General features: G+C 42.5%; 1 protein-coding gene across 1 annotated transcript in view; it reads right to left on the bottom strand.

Moving 5' to 3' along the window:
- CLUAP1 (clusterin associated protein 1) overlaps window positions 1-16,437 on the bottom strand; it is a 163,134-nt gene that overhangs the window by 51,410 nt on the left and 95,287 nt on the right.

Genomic DNA, 16,437 nt, shown 5'->3' with positions numbered 1-16,437 from the left:
TTCTTAGAAAGGATGTTTCATTGGTGCAACAGGAGGTCAAAGAATAAGAGCTTATTTTTGTAAGGATAGATTAGCTGATGAGAAAATTGTTATATGCTTCAGAGCAGGAAAGCAAGACGGACAATGCAGAACTGGAGGTAAGAGTGTTACAAATTAGTGTAAGTTTAGATCAGGTGATTCAGAGTGCGGTAGAGAGAGTGGAGCTAAACTAGACTGGATAAACCTGTCAAGGTGTCTAAGTGTTCCCTAAAAGCATGGTGATGGTGGTGGTAGTGGATCAACATTGGCCCCTTTTATTTAAAAAAATGTATGGAAAGTAGGGTTATCAAGCGATTAAAAAAATTAATCATGATTAATCACACTTAAACAATAATAGAAGACCATCTATTTAAATATTTTGGATGTTCTCTACATTTTCAAATACACTGATTTCAATTACAACACAGAATACTAAGTGTACAGTGCTCACTTTATATTTATTTCTGATTATAAATATTTGCATTGAAAAAAAAAAGATATAGTATATTCCAAGTCACCTAATATAAGTACTGTAGCGCCATCTCTTTATCGTGAAAGTTGAACTTATATATGTAGGATTATGTACATAAAATAACTGCATTCAGACGTAAAGCACTGTAAAACTTTAGAACCTACAAGTCCACTCGGTCCTACTTCAGCCAATCGCTCAGACAAACAAGTCTGGTTACATTTGCAGGAGATAATGCTGCCTGCTTCTTGTTTGCGACGTCACCTGAAAGTGAGAACAGGCATTTGCATGGCACTGTTGTAACCAGTGTCACAAGATATTTACATGCCAGATGTGCTAAAGATTCATATGCAGGGGTGGCCCTAGACTAGCTGCCTGCAACTGGTGCCCTAGGCGAAACATGCAATCGGTGTCCCCACCCCCAAGGGCAGATCTAGGCCTAAGGTTTTTGGTAAACTGGGAAACATTTTGCCCCTTTTTTCTTTTTAATATTTTTAACCCCCCCCTTTTTTAACAGAGGCTTAATTATTTGGTTTGTCCGTCCATCCGTCCGTCTGTCCAACCAATGTTTCTGAGATCAGATAAAATAGAGACACGAAATTTTCAGAACATATTTGTACACAACAGCTAGATGATATTTCAGTCTGATTTCAAATAAAAATGCATTAAAATGTTAATTATAATTTTTATTATTACAAATCCAAAATCATCCATTACACTATTCTGCTTAACTGCCATTACCACCACATCCAATCTAGAAAGAAATAAGAAAACTCTTCAATGAACTCTTCAAGAACCTGTATTTCCAAGCATTCTGAATAAAAAACACACTGTGCCCTTAAAACATGACTTTTCTTGCTTTAAGTTTTGAAAATTCAGTCACTAGTTCTTTTAAATCCAGTTTTCCAGCTATTTCATGCTCTATTGACATTGTGACAAGTCCAACAAGTCTCTCTTGCACCATTGTTGAATGCAGATATGTTTTTATCAGTTTTAACTTTGAGAAGTTACATTCCCTACTAGCTATGGAAACTGGCAAAGCTAAAAGAATGTGTAGAGGATTGGTATCCAAAACATGGAAGAATTGGAATTGGTCTGATAACTACTGAGCTGGGTGTGTGCAGGCATGGGTTCATTAACATATAGAGCAGAGATCCCCCATCATGCAGTGCTTCCTGCTTTTCAGAGTTCTGTGTGATTCTTGTCTTGGAATCTCTGTTCTCCATTCTGTATGCTAATAGAGATGCCTCCCTGTCCCATTTTCGATGTAAATGAGGCTAGGTGAGTTTCCTTATTCCTGTCACCCTTGTCCCAGGGGTTTAGGTGTGTCTCCCACCACCTTTTTCATTGCTTTTTATAAGTCTTTTTTCTGATCGGTTTTGGTTTAGCAGAGGCGAGGTGAGGGGAGGGAGGTCTTTCGTGAGTCAGACAGACTGGGTACTGCGCCCTGGTTCCCCAAGAACATGGAGCTGCTAGGTAACACGACGGTGCCTGATATACCACTGCTTGGGAGCGCCACTCCAGGGGGCACCACAGCTGGCCCTATGGATACCGCAAAGGCAGAAATCTCTGACAACTGTGTACGTGGGCACACATACACATAGAATGGAATCAACATGAGCAAACATTCAAAGAAGAAATAATTCCCTAAAATAAGAACACAGAAACTGCAACTGTTCTCCTGGCCAGCAAGCACAAGTTAGGGATCCTTGCACCCTTCTGCTTTGCTTCCCTACAAAAAGAACCAAATCCTGCCTAATCCATAGTATGTTTCAGATGCCCATGGAAACAGCCATATGGAACTGTTCAGTTCTCAGAGTTTCTAGAAAGCATTATGGCTAGAAGAGAGAATGAAGAGAGGACAATAGCTCTATGGACACCCAGAAAGCTGCTAATGATTACTTGGAATCGTGAATATAATACTGCAAAGCCTAGGTGGGCATTATGCGCCCCAGGGCTATAGCAAGAGAATAAAGGTCATGGCACAAAGTCTGAACTGAGCACAATACACTCTGTGTGACAGGAAAAAAACAGCCAGGTACTGATCTTGACAATAATTTAAACCAGTGAAGTCTCTGGGCCAATATCAACAGCGGCTCCACCTTTGTGAGTGCCAGTTTTCATGCCTATGTTTTGGTGTGTGTAAATCCTTGCCTAGACACCTGCAAATCCAGCTGTTAAGCCTTTGGCTGCCTGGCCTGCACCCACAGTGCAAAAAGGCTAACTACTGCACCAATATGGCATGAGTAAATCTGAGATTCTATGCAAGGAAACCTGCAGTTTTAGAGGCTTTTGGAATAAGTATCTTGAGCTCTTAAAATTCTGAAATAACTATTAAAACGCTCCAAACTGATCTTTTCAAATGGGTTGAAGTTTTGTTATTATAACATGATTTAATTAGGAGACATCTGTTTTCTTTTTCTCCACTGAACACATTTCCTTACATTTATTGTGCATCATGTAGTCAGACTGAGCACATCCCTCACTAAGGGCTTGTCTACACTGGCAATTAACAGCGCGGCAACTTTCTCGCTCGGGGTGTGGAACCTCCCCCCCTACCCCAGCGCAGCAAGTTGCAGCGCTGTAAAGCACCAGTGTAAATAGTGCCTCAGCGCTGGAAGCTGTGCTCTCAGCGCTGGGAGCTACGCCCCTCGTTGAAGTGTTGTGATGTTTAGATGTTGCTTGTAATTATTAGGACTGGGAGTAATGGCTGTTGGGAGTCTGAAAGGACAGGAAACAGGAAGGGGGGGAGGAGTTGAGGAGGCAGAGTGAGAGTTACAGAGGGTGCAGCAGCAGCTTGGTAAAGAGGTTTCCACAGTAAAAATAAAGTCCTGTTGAAGCTTGTTAATACCTTGCCTGGTTGATACAACAGGTGTTTTTTTTAGACCTGCACCGCAACCACACAAAGCATGTTAAAGTGCTGCCACGGCAGCACTTTAGCATTGTCAGTGTAGACTAGTTCAAGTCCCAGAATCCCCTGGCCATTCACCCACCCAACTCATCAGGTTTGTCCTACTGTTCCTAGACACCGTTCTATGGTTAGCCATCTCCAAGCTGTACTCCCAGAGACACGAAGGCAACAAAAGTTGAGCACAAGAGTTTTGAAAGTAAAAAAAAAAAAAAATAATGTGAGCCGCTCATTAACAGCTGCCTTTTAGGGCTTGCCATTGAATTGCTATGTGGGGTTGGGCTTTCAGCATCTGTCTACAGTTCAATATACTTCAATCCCTCCTCAAGCAAACTCTACAGTATGTTCCAAAGTACCTGAAATACTGATCACTTTGGAAAAACACACACATTTTGTATTTTGCAGTCAAAGTTTCTCAGCAGAGTCAGCACTCTCATTTCATATGCTTATTTTCATATCCCTCAGTTTCCTTCAATACATATCTTTCTCTCTTTTTCTTATTGTTTCCCTTTGTGAGGAATAATAATTCTATAATTCTCTAGTACCAGCTAGAAAACAAACAGCACCAGTGGAATGCAGCCCTTTTTGGGATGACGGGAAAGAGTTAGCCAGAATGGAGTCAGTCCTGTTGAAACAGTGGATTGAGTTTAAGGAAATCCTTACTCCAGGGAACCAGCCAGTATTCTCCAAAATTTCCACTCTGGGCTGGGAGGCTCTTTATGTAAACTTTAACGTGTGCATAAGTGGCATTCCCAATCATTTCTGATTGTGTGACAGTTTTGGGTGTGCCCCTGCCCATAGGCGCTGACTTCCCCTCTTTCCCATGGGTGCTCGATCCCCCTCTGCCCCCGGCCCTGCCCCACTCTACCCCTTCAATGAGGCCCCGCCTCTGCCTGCTTCTTCCCGCCCCTGCCCTGCCCCCATTCCAACCCCTTCCCCAAAGTCCCCGCCCCAACTCCACTCCCTCCCCTGAGCACGTCACGTTCCTGCTCCACCCCCTCCCTCCCGGAGCATGCTAAAACTGACAAACAGCTGTTTGGTGGTGGCTGTAGGGGAAGTGCTGGGAAGTAGGCGGAGGAGCGGGGACATGACACACTCAGGGGAGGAGAAGGAGGAGGAAGAGGAGGTGGGGCGGTGGGTGAGGTTTGCTTGGCTGCTGGTGGGTGCAGAGTACCCCCTAATTTTTCCCCAAAGGTGCTCCTGCCCCATAGCACCTACGGAGTTGGCGTCTATGCTCCTGCCCCCAGCCTGCACTGAGGCTCTTAACTAATCAAGTTTGGAATGTATATAGAATGTTCACAGTCTGTATTAGAGACTTTTTTAAAACAACCCCAAAACTATAAATGAATCAGAGACAAGGTGGGTGAGGTAATATCAATCTCTCTCTAATATCCTGGGACCAACACAGCTACAACACTGCATATAAATGAATCAGGCTATCTTCATATCTCTCAAGGGTAAATTGTCATATAAGGACAATTGTTACTGTACTACCATAATGTTCTATTACTCTGGGAAGCTGTGGTTTCCCTATTCTCAGCTGTTCCACATGAACTAGAACACAATTACCTTTCATGATCTGGACTATGCCTAGAAGGAACAAAATGACAAAGTAGTCTGGGTATCTGCAGTTTGCTAGGAGTCTATGGGGACCAAGTGCAAAATGTCAGAGCCTGGGGAGCTGTGTACAATCTACCAAGAGCCAAACTGCCAATGTTAGAAACTGAAAGTGAGGGGGGCTTAGGAGATAAAGAGAAAGCTTTCATTAGAGATTTCAAGTGTGAGTGAGAGAAAGAAACAGTGAGAGAGTGGGGTAAGCAAGTGGGGGTGGGGGAAGGGCAATATTGCAGCCCATAATAATGATTTTCTATCTGTTTTTTTTAGATTTATAATTACAGTTAAAAAAAAAAAACAAAAAACCCAACTTCCTATTGATAGTTTACTCCCCTACGTGCTGACTAGTTTCGTGACTGTGTGAGAGTGAAACACCTATTTGAGGACTGCGCATTGTTAATCTTCTCAACTGCACCAAGCATCTGCTTTGATGGGATTAAATTCAATGATGGATAACAGAACATTTAGAAACCTGCACATCTCCTTCTGGGAATATGCACAAGGCTCTGAGAAGAAATAATGAAATGAATCTTACTGCAAGATAAAAGTGGAGGCTGCTCCTTCAAAGAGTGTAAAACAAGACACAGTCATGTAATTACCATTCTGCATCTAAATGTTAAAACTCATGGACAGTGCTGGCTGTAGGCACCAGCAAAGGAAGCAGGTGCCTGGGGCGGCCAACAGAAAGGGGCAGTATTCCGTCCATTATTGGGGCGACACATCCGGGTCTTTGGCGGCAATTCGGTGCCAAGTCCTTCAGTCCCTCTCTTCCTCTTCGGCGGCACTTTGGCTGCAGCTCAATCGGGTTTTCCTTTTTTTTTTTCCTTTGCCGCTCAGGGTGGCAAAAATGCTGGAGCTGGCCCTGCTCATGGAGATGGATAAATATTCTGAGGGGAACTTTGAAAGAGTCAAATGAAGGCTGCCAAAGCACAGAGAGGAGAAAAAGAGATTAGCACATTTTTTTGACAAATTAGTTCCTCTGAATTCTATTCAGGAAACCATGCGCTCATATCAGCTTCTTCTGTCAGAACAGACTGGGCCAGTTTGCATCAGTATGGCATACTGGTGCTTCTTTCAAGGATCCCCACTTTGCTTATTAAAACAAGTGAGGATGGGAAATGAAGTAGCTAAGGGTTGGAGGGAAGGGGTGAATTGAGGATGAGAGGGACTGTGGGCATGGCAAGTGAGCTGAGGAAGGTTAATAACTTGTAGCTGGAATTCTCTGACTGCATCACCTCTGTGGATCTACACCAGTGGTCCCCAACCTTTTTTGTCTGGCAGGTGCCAGACAAAGGATCGTGGCAGTGGTTGAGCATCCGCCGAAATGCCGCCGAAATTCAGCGGCATTTTGATGGCGACGCCTCTGGATGACGTCGCTTGTCGGCTACAAGTGGCGCCATCCAGAGGCGTCGCCACTGAAATGCCACCGAATTTCAGAGGCATTTCAGCAGACAGTCGACTGCCGGCCAGGACACGGGCAGTGCCCGCGGGCACCGCATTGGGGACCCCGATCTACACCATAGGAAATAAAATGCAAGACTTTGTGGATGCTAGAGTTATTCACAGCAGTGTCCACATTGGCCATAGATCTGGACATCACAAATGCAGATATAAATGGCCCTCCCACCTAACTACCTTCCATTCTTCTCCAAATTAACAAAGCCTATTACAGACTCTGAAGAAGAGGGGAAGGGTGTGGGTTTCAGAGGCAAAACATTCAGAGGACTGCAGTTACTGGTAATCAGTCCTTCCTTTCATGCTCGTGAAATTATTTCCTCCACAATATCTCACTAGCAGATTAGAAAGCAGAAGCAATACCCTGGAAGAGAACTGAGAAGCACTAATCAAATAGAAACTGAAGCACTGATCTCTCAAAACAGTTTCTAATCTGGCTCCAGAATCAGAAAACAGTGCTTTGCAATAGGTTAACTGAACTCCCAAGGACTGCCTTACAACTTTCAGCAATGAAGACACCTAGCCAATGCAGATGCACCCTAAAAGAATGAACTTTTACTCCTTGGGTACTGGGACTCCAGCCTGCTCATAATGGAGGTAGGTAGGTATAAAGCATTGGTCCACTTTCATAGGCTTACAATGGTAACAGACTCAGCTATGAATGAGTTACAGAATGGCTTGGTTCTGTCCAAGTAATAACTAATGACCATTTTCACAGATAGCCCTTTGTAACTTGGCCTCTCCCAGAAAGTCACAAAGTTTCAGGCGTGTGACAGTCTGTACCCCTATGTTCACCCCTTTTATAAGGCTATGATAAATCTTGCACAAAGTATGCCTTCTGAGGTATCATTTGAAAATGCAGAATTTGCTGATTGTTATTGTCCCAGTAAAATATGTGTGGCAACATTGTACATAAAGTTATAAGATTCTACAGTATGTTATTACTAAGGGCAGCCACAAACCAATTCCTCAGAGACAAAAGGCAAACTGACGCCTCAGCCAGGTGACAACAAAATCAAATGGACTCTCACCTGCTTAAGTGGCCATTCTTTGGCAGAAATGAGGGTGTGTGCAAAAAATCTACATTTTCACAAAGAAATGGTTTGAGGTTCTTGTCCATACAGACTTTCTGTCTCCTGAACCTCAGTGGGAGGTGATTCTCAAAGAAGAAAGAGAATTCTAAAAAAGGGGAATGGATGCCCCAAAATATCAACCCCTTTATTTCTATTCAGAACATCAGCAGCACTTGAAGAACAAAGGAAGCATAATTGGACTAGGGAGGGATCCAGTCTGAAAGAAGTTCAGCCAATAAAACTGCTAAGATATCATAGAATATTAGGGATGGAAGGGACCTCAGGAGGTTGTCGAGTCCAACCCCCTGCTCAAAGCAGGGCCAATTCCCAAATCCCTAAATGATCCCCTCAAGGACTGAACTCACAACCCTGGGTTTAACAGGCCAGTGTAGACTTTTGCTTTGAATCCACTTACCTTGTTAAGTTAGGTATTAGTTGTGTTTTACTTTTATTTTCTTGTAACCAAACTTTTCTTTCTACAGTTAATAAACTTGTTTTATTTTTTTATCTAAACCGGTGTGTTTGGATTGAAGTGTTTGGGAAACTCCATTTAAGATAACCGGGTTTGTGCATATCATTTTCTATTAATAAAATGACAGACTTTCTATGAGCTTGTATTGTCCAGAAGGAGAGAGCTGGGCAGTACAAGATGCACATTTTGGGGGGAAAGTCTGGGACTGGGAATTTGCTGGTGTTGCTCTGCAGTGTAATTCAGACGTGGCTGGCTATTGCACTCACACATTATAGCTGGGAGTGATTTACATGCTGGAGGCTGGGTACGAGCAGACCAGGAGAGGTAGCTCTCACAGTGAAGTAGTGTAGAAGGCACCCCAGGTTGGAGAACTGAGGGAATGCAGCTGTTCATCGGCCCAAATTGTACCCTGGGTAATATCACAGAGAGGAAAACGGGAAGTATAACAGATTCATTTAAATCAATCTCTTGACCCTTCCTTTGACAAATATTTAGGATGTTTAGGATGTGGCCTCAACAACACTGAGCTCTTCTGAAAAAGAATAACAGTTTCAGGAAGGGGTCATTCAGCCATATGAATCTGAATTTTGATGGCTTTTGTAGCTCATGGAATGGCTACTAAAAAGGATGCTTTCAGAGTGAGAAAATGGAATGAACAATCTCCCAGAAGTTCAAAGGGAAAGAAGCACATCTAAATCACATGGACTCCTGGGTTGGTAATTTGGTAGGTATAAGTGTAATAATCATTGAAGGAAATATTTTACAGATGCATAGAAGAAAACCCCTTTTTAAGAATGTGGACACAAGCTATTTGGAATTCTGCCTTTGGTGATATCAGTTATGTTTATTCTCATCAACAGATGAGATTGCCAAAGAAAACAGCAGAAGTAGGGATAATCTGTGTATACAGCAGTGAAGTGTAAAGTAACATCACACATTTCATTTTCCATCTAGGCTGTGTGCCTGCTTTAGGGTGACCAGATAGCAAGTGTAAAAAATCGGGACATGGGGTCGGGGGTAAAAGGTGCCTATATAAGAAAAAGACCCAAAAATTGGGTCTGTCCCTATAAAATTGGGACATCTGGTCACCCTAACCTGCTTACAGAGGGACTTGTGATAAAATCCTGGCTCTACTGAAGTCAATGACAAAACTTAAATGTATTTAAATAGGACCAATATTTCACCCTTGAAATCTAATAATTTGTTTAAAAAAATGAGTTAAAAGTAGCTTTGGTTACTATTTTATCCCCGTGTGTGCCTGTCAATTTTTGTGATTTTACAATCATATTTCCCTGTTTTTTATGGTCTAATTGGATTTTCTCTAACATTCCTTTTTCCCCCTCTTAATTTTGGCCATGGTACCAAATGCTTTCAAGTATGCTAATAAAAGTAATGTGTACCATGTATATGTATTTGTACATTTCTAGTTCAGTAGAAACGAGGCCATGCTAATCTGAAATGCGCCTTTCATATTATCCTAGCCATTTTCATACAACTCAGTACTTCTGAAACATGACAGGAGAGAAATGAAGACATGATAAAACATAATGGAACTGAATGCTCTTTAAAACACATTAGAGAATACAATGCTATAGTCTTCAATAGAAGGTAATTTCATACAGGACAACAGGCACATTTTCTATGCAGTTGTGATGGTGACAGTTCTCTAGCAAAGGATCTGGCCTTGCCCTGCTTGAGCAGCCACAACTGACTGACTGTCTCAATTAGCAGAAAAAGCAGGCTCAAGTATTCAAGCTCCATGCTCAGTTTATCCAGTGAGCAATGAAGACGTTGAAAAATTGCAGGCAAGCTATAGCACGTGGTTTTCTTCCACAAGTTGATTGTAACGAATTAAAATAGCAGTATAAAATGTGGAACAACCACATTGTGTTAATGCCAATTATTACATCAGACTGTTCCTTCAGAACCTGGATGCCAACTCTGAATGGCCCCATGGGATCCGCAGAGACTGGGGACTGAAATCCCTGTCTGCTTCAGAGGAGGACAACCCCCACTGAGAAGAAAAGATCTCGGGGAAACTCCTCAGATTCCTGTTCTATATGGTATGTATTTTTTCCTATATACTGACACGATCTACTCCTTAAACTATAACCATATTGATGATTTTACAAAACCAAAGTAGATATTCTATAGAAATGTATAGTAAATATGTATCGATGTTATCTAAGACTTACAAAACTGCTTCTCCTCACTAATAATGTGTCCAGGTCTTCTGGCATATGTTGAACTAGTCTCATTATTTGCTATATTAGGTTGTCATCTCTTCTGAGTGTGTACCTTATATTTGTGTTTTGTAATATGTCAGGTACTTACAGAGTGCTTTATAAATATCCAATAACAACAAATTGAGATGTCATTGGAATGTTTTTCTTGCCCCATTAGCATGAAGTAAAACATTTTAAATACTGTCCCACTTACACACATACTTCACTTGGTCATGTGCATGCCAACCACGTAGGATCTGCCCAAATCAGCGACAATTACATCCATCTTCCGTAAGGCTTTCGAAGCAGGCAGATTTCAAGCCAAATTTAATTCTTCCCCACTGAACACAGTATAAATGATCATAATATAGACATTTCTCTGTATCTCATTCTTGCTTTAACTGGCACAAGATATGACCTTACATCTCACACCTGTTTGAGAAGGCCTTTGGAAACCAGGAATAAGACACAGTATTTAAGGAGTTCTGGAGCAAATTGTCACATAAACTAACCTATCACTCTACACAAGACCCAAATATCAGCTGCACACTCCTGAGACAGGATGAATGGGAAGCAGATTTGAAAATCATTTTACAGAAAGCTATAGAAGTGCAGCACTTCCACAGTGACATTTCATCTACCAGCAAAATTATTTTTTCAATTTGAACTACTATTTCCTGAAGAAAATGGATATTAAACAACAAAATGCAGTAGTCTTTGTAAAAGCCAGTGAGTATATAGAGGATATCATCTAGCAATTGGAGCAGGAGACTATGCATCAGGCTGGCTCTGACACTGACTCATTATGTGACTTTGGACAAGTAATTTATGGCTCAGTTTGCAGAGATGCAGAGCACACATGCACTTCCCAGCGACTTCAAGGAGACTTGTGGGTGCTCAGAACCTCTGAAAATTAGGGCATTACCCTCCCAGTGCCTCAGTTTCCCCATCTGTGAATGAGTATCATTATTCATTTGTAAAGTGGGGATAATAATAGTTGCCTCCTCAACAGGGCTGTTGTGAGGATTAAATTGTTAACGTTTGCTGATGCATCTGGTCACAGGAGTGAGTGAGTCTATTGTAAAATACACTAGACATTGTAAAAGCAAAGAGTCCTATGGCACCTTATAGACTAACAGACGTTTTGGAGCATGAGCTTTCGTGGGTGAATACCCACTTCGTTAGATGCATGTAGTGGAAATCTCCAGGGGCAGGGCATCTGACGAAGTGGGTATTCACCCACGAAAGCTCGTGCTCCAAAACGTCTGTTAGTCTATAAGGTGCCACAGGACTCTTTGCTGCTTTTACAGATCCAGAGTAACACGGCTTACCCCTCTGATACTTGACTAGACATTGTAGTATCTATAGGGCACCTGAAGGCCTGCAAGATGCAGTACCATCAATAGGCACCAGAGGACTGCTTGTGAGGTGTTTGCCACTCCAGGTCTTCGAGGCTCCAGGGGCTGCAGTACACCTGGCTCCCACTTAGGGATGCCAGCGAGGCCCTTCCAGGGTTTCTTGCAACACACAAGCTTCAAGCAGCCAGAGTAGGTGCAGTGCAGAGAATACAGAACTCTATAATATACATAAAACGACATTCTGCTATGGTTCCTTTACAGTTGCTTCAGCAGATAAAGCCCCTTTATAATGACAGTGTCTGTTGGTTGTGACAGCATCTCTGGGAACACCTATGTGTATCTGAAGTTCTAGGACCCTCAAGCTGGCTTTTCACTCCTGTGCTGACAAGTAGTTAGATGAATCTGTTTTCACTGGGACAAAGACGCTGCTTTATCCTGGGCTTGCAAGTAGGAGTGAGGAGGATATCACAGTTCATTTGTCAACTCCCCCATGAAGGTCATGTTCAAATCAAAGAGTTACAGTTTTTAACACAGAATTAGGCAGCAAAATCTAAATACAATGTTTTTGGAAAATGGTCTGGAGACATAAGCTAGTTCTTAATTCATTTGTCTTCTAATTCTGACTCTATATGCTCTCAAATTGGGACAGCTGAAGTGGCTCCAAGAATTTTTAGATGGACTCTGAGAAATTACTTAAGAAAGATGTATGGAATGTGTCTATTTTTTAAATCATTTTCCTTCTTCAGACATTTCCTAAATGACAGCCTGTACATTGTTATTTGAATCTACTTTGAACATGTCTTGTCCAATGAGACTCACATCTTACATTATGTAGAGACTTAAATATTCAGATGTCCAGGAGTACAGGAACCGGATTGCAAATGTCTTGCAGGTTCATTTCTAACTTTGATTTATCTCCTGATTTGTATTAATATTGAAAATGCACATTTCCCTTCACTGAAAGTCTGGTATTGAAAATACTATGCAACATTTAAATATTTTTAAAACATTTATTCAATATGTGACAAGTCTAATAAAGAAAAAGCATTAAAGCAGATGTTTTCAGCCAGATCATCAGCAGGTATGTATAAACCGGTGTAGCTCCATTGACTTTGATGGAGGTATCAAAGAGAGGGATAGCTCAATGGTTTGAGCATTGGTCTGCTAAACCCAGAGTTGTGAGTTCAATCCTTCAGGGGGCCACTTACAGATCTGGGGCAAAAATTGGTCCTGCTAGTGAAGGTAGGGGGCTGGATTCGATGACCAGTCCCTTCCAGTTCTAGGAGATAGGCATATCTCCAATTATTATTTTTTCCAAGAGGTAACTATAGCAGGACCGCTTGGAAATAGTGACCATAATACAATAGCATTCAACATCCCTGTGGTGGGAAGAACATCACAACAGCCCAACACTGTGGCATTTAATTTCAAAAGGGGGAACTATGCAAAAATGAGGGGGTTAGTTAAACAGAAGTTAAAAGGTACAGTGACTAAAGTGAAATCCCTGCAAGCTGCAGGGTTTTTTTTAAAGACACCATAATAGAGGCCCAACTTCAATGTATACCGCAAATTAAGAAACACAGTAAAAGAACTAAAAAAGAGCCACAGTGGCTTAACAACCACATAAAAGAAGCAGTGAGAGATAAAAAGACTTCCTTTAAAAAGTGGAAGTCAAATCCTAGTGAGGCAACTAGAAAGGAGCATAAACACTGCCAAATTACGTGCAAGAGTGTAATAAGAAAAGCCAAAGAGGAGTTTGAAGAACGGCTGGCCGAAAACTCCAAAGGTAATAACAAAATGTGTTTTTAAGTACATCAGAAGCAGGAAGCCTGCTAAACAACCAGTGGGGCCCCTTGATGATCAAGATACAAAAGTAGCGCTTAAAGATGATAAAGTCATTGCGGAGAAACTAAATGGATTCTTTGCTTCAGTCTTCACAGCTGAGGATGTTAGGGAGATTCCCAAACCTGAGGTGGCTTTCGTAGGTGACAAATCTGAGGAACTGTCACAGTGGTTCTAGTTCCCAAACCAGATGGGGAAATCCGCTTTTGTGTGGACTACCATAAGCTAAATGCTGTAACTTGCCCAGACAACTATCCAATGCCATTCACAGATGAGTTGTCGGAGAAACTGGGACGTGCCCAGTTCATCTCTACCTTAGACTTAACCAAGGAGTACTGGCAAGTACTGCTAGATGAATTCACTAAGGAAAGGTCAGCCTTCATCACCCATAACGGGCTGTATGAATTTAATGTGCTCCCTTTCAGGCTGTGAAATGCACCTACCACCTTCCAGGAACTTGTAGATAGTTTCCTAGTGGGATTGGGAGACTTTGCAGTTGCCTACCTTGACAACGTGGCCATCTTTTCTGATTCATGGACAGAACACCTACGAAAACTCTTCGAGTGCATAATGGAGGCAGGACTAACTCTTAAGGCTAAAAAGTGTCAAATAGGCCTCAACAGAGTGACTTACCTTGGACACCAGGTGGGTCGAGGAACTATCATCCCCCTACAGGCCAAAGTGAATGCTATCCAAAAGAGCCCTGTCCCAAAGTCAAAGAAACAGATCCAATGCTTCTTAGGCTTGGCCAGATATTACAAGCGATTTGTACCATACTACAGCCAAATCGCCATCCCACTGACAGACCTGACCAGAAAGAAACAGCCAAATGCAGTTCAGTGGACTGAAGACTGTCAAAATGCCTTTAACCAGCTTAAGCGACACTCATGTCTGACCCTGTGCTAAGGGCCCCAGACTTTGACAAACCTTTCCTAGTAACCACAGATGCGTCTGCGCATGGTGTGGGAGCAGTTTTAATGCAGGAAAGACCAGATCAAGAATTCCACTCTGTCGTGCTTCTCAGCAAAACACTGTCTGAGAGGGAAAGCTACTGGTCAATCACAGAGAAGGAATGTTACACCATTGTGCACGCTCTGGAAAAGCTATGCCCATACATTTGGGGAGGGTGTTTCCACCTACAGATCGACCATGCTGTGCTAAAGTGGCTTCACACCATCAAGGAAAACAACAAGAAAATTCTTTGATGGAGTTTAGCTCTCCAAGATTTTGGTTTTGAAATACAACACATTTCAGGAGCTTCTAACAAAGTGGCTGATGCACTCTCCCATGAAAGTTTCCCAGAATCAACAGGTTAAAATCGTCCTTGAAAATGTGGGAAATACTGTTAGCTCTTATATAATCAGTAGTATGTCTAGAGATGCATGTCTCTTATTAACTCTATTTTCTCCTAGAGCTCCAGGAAGAAATCACAGCCAGTGTGGAACAGGCAGTCCAGCACTGTCTGTGATTTGGGGGGCGTGTCATGAATATAGGGGGAAGGGTAGCAACCTTTATGTATTTTTGGCAGCTGTACTGGATTGCCTTACCTGTAAAGAGTTAAGTAGTTCAAATAACCTAGTTGGCACCTGACCAGAAGGACCAATGAGAAAATAAGATTCTTTCAAATCGGGGGGGGGGGGAGAAGGGGGAGATTTGTTTGTTGTTCTGTGTGTTGTTCCCTCTCTGGATGGAAGGAGAAGCCAAGCAGGTACAATATCTCCTGAAAAATATACCTGGAATAATCCATCTAAAACCACAGAAACTGTGAGTAAGGCAAGGAAATGCATTAGGTTATCTTTTGTTTTGGCTTGTGAATTTTCCTATGCTACAGAGGTAGTTTCATTCCTGTTTTTGTAACTGTGAAGCTGAGCCCAGAGGGGAATCCTCTGTGTTTTAATTCTTTTTATTACCCTGTAGTTACCTTCCACTCTGATTTTGCAGGTGTGATTTTTTATTTTTTCTTCTTTATAAATAAAGTTCTTCTTTTAAGAACCTGATTGATTTCAGTGTTCTGAAGACAAAGAGTCTGGTCTGTGCTCACATTGTCAAGGCAACTTGTTGGCATTTTATTCTCAAGCCTCCCCAGGAATGTGGGTGATGGGGCTTAAGGGGATATTTTTGGGGGGGATAGGGATTCCAAGTGACCCTTCCCTGAATATTTTGTGTAAATCACTTGGTGGTGGCAGCAATATCAGTCTAAGGAATTAGTGCCTTAGAGAAGTTTTAACCTAAGCTGGTAAAATATAAGCTTAGAGGGTCTTTCATGTGGGTCCCCACATCGTACCCTAGAGTTCAGAGTGTGTGTGTGTGGGGGGAACCCTGACATACACTTATACTTATAAAGTTTGTGCATGAAACCAAGCTGGAAGGAGTTGAAAGTGCTTTAGAGCAGTGTTTCCCAAACTTAGGACGCCGCTTTTGTAGGGAAAGCCCCTGGCGGGCCGGGCTGGTATGTTTACCTGCCCTGTCCACAGGTCTGGCTAATTGCAGCTCCCACTGGCTGTGGTTTGCTGCTCCAGGCCAATGGCAGCTGCTGGAAGCGGTGGCCAGTGCGGGCTGAGGGGCATACTGGCCACTGCTTCCAGCAGCCCCCGCTGGCCTGGAGCAGAGAACCGCAGCCAGTGGGAGCCGCGATCGGCAGAACCTGCGGACGTGGCAGGTAAATAAACCAGCCCGGCCTGCCAGGGGCTTTCCCTACACAAGTGGCATCCCAAGTTTGGGAAACACTGCTTTAGAGGTCAGGATTATAATTCAAAATCATCTGGACAAACTGGAGAAATGGTCTGAAGTAAACAGGATGAAATTCAATAAGGACAAATGCAAAGTATTCCACTTAGGAATGACTGCCTAGGAAGGACTACTGTGGAAAGGGATCTGGGGGTCATAGTGGACCACAAGCTAAATAGGAGCCAACAGTGTAACACTGTTGAAAAAAAAGTTAACATGATTCTTGGATGTGTTAGTGGGAATGTTATAAGCAAGACACGAGAAGTAATTTTTCTG

The sequence above is a fragment of the Gopherus evgoodei genome, chromosome 10 (genome assembly GCF_007399415.2).
Source record: "Gopherus evgoodei ecotype Sinaloan lineage chromosome 10, rGopEvg1_v1.p, whole genome shotgun sequence".
Classification (NCBI taxonomy): Eukaryota; Metazoa; Chordata; order Testudines; family Testudinidae; genus Gopherus; species Gopherus evgoodei.
The sequence above is the reverse complement of the archived record's forward strand: the minus strand, read 5'-3'. Positions and strand labels throughout refer to the sequence as shown.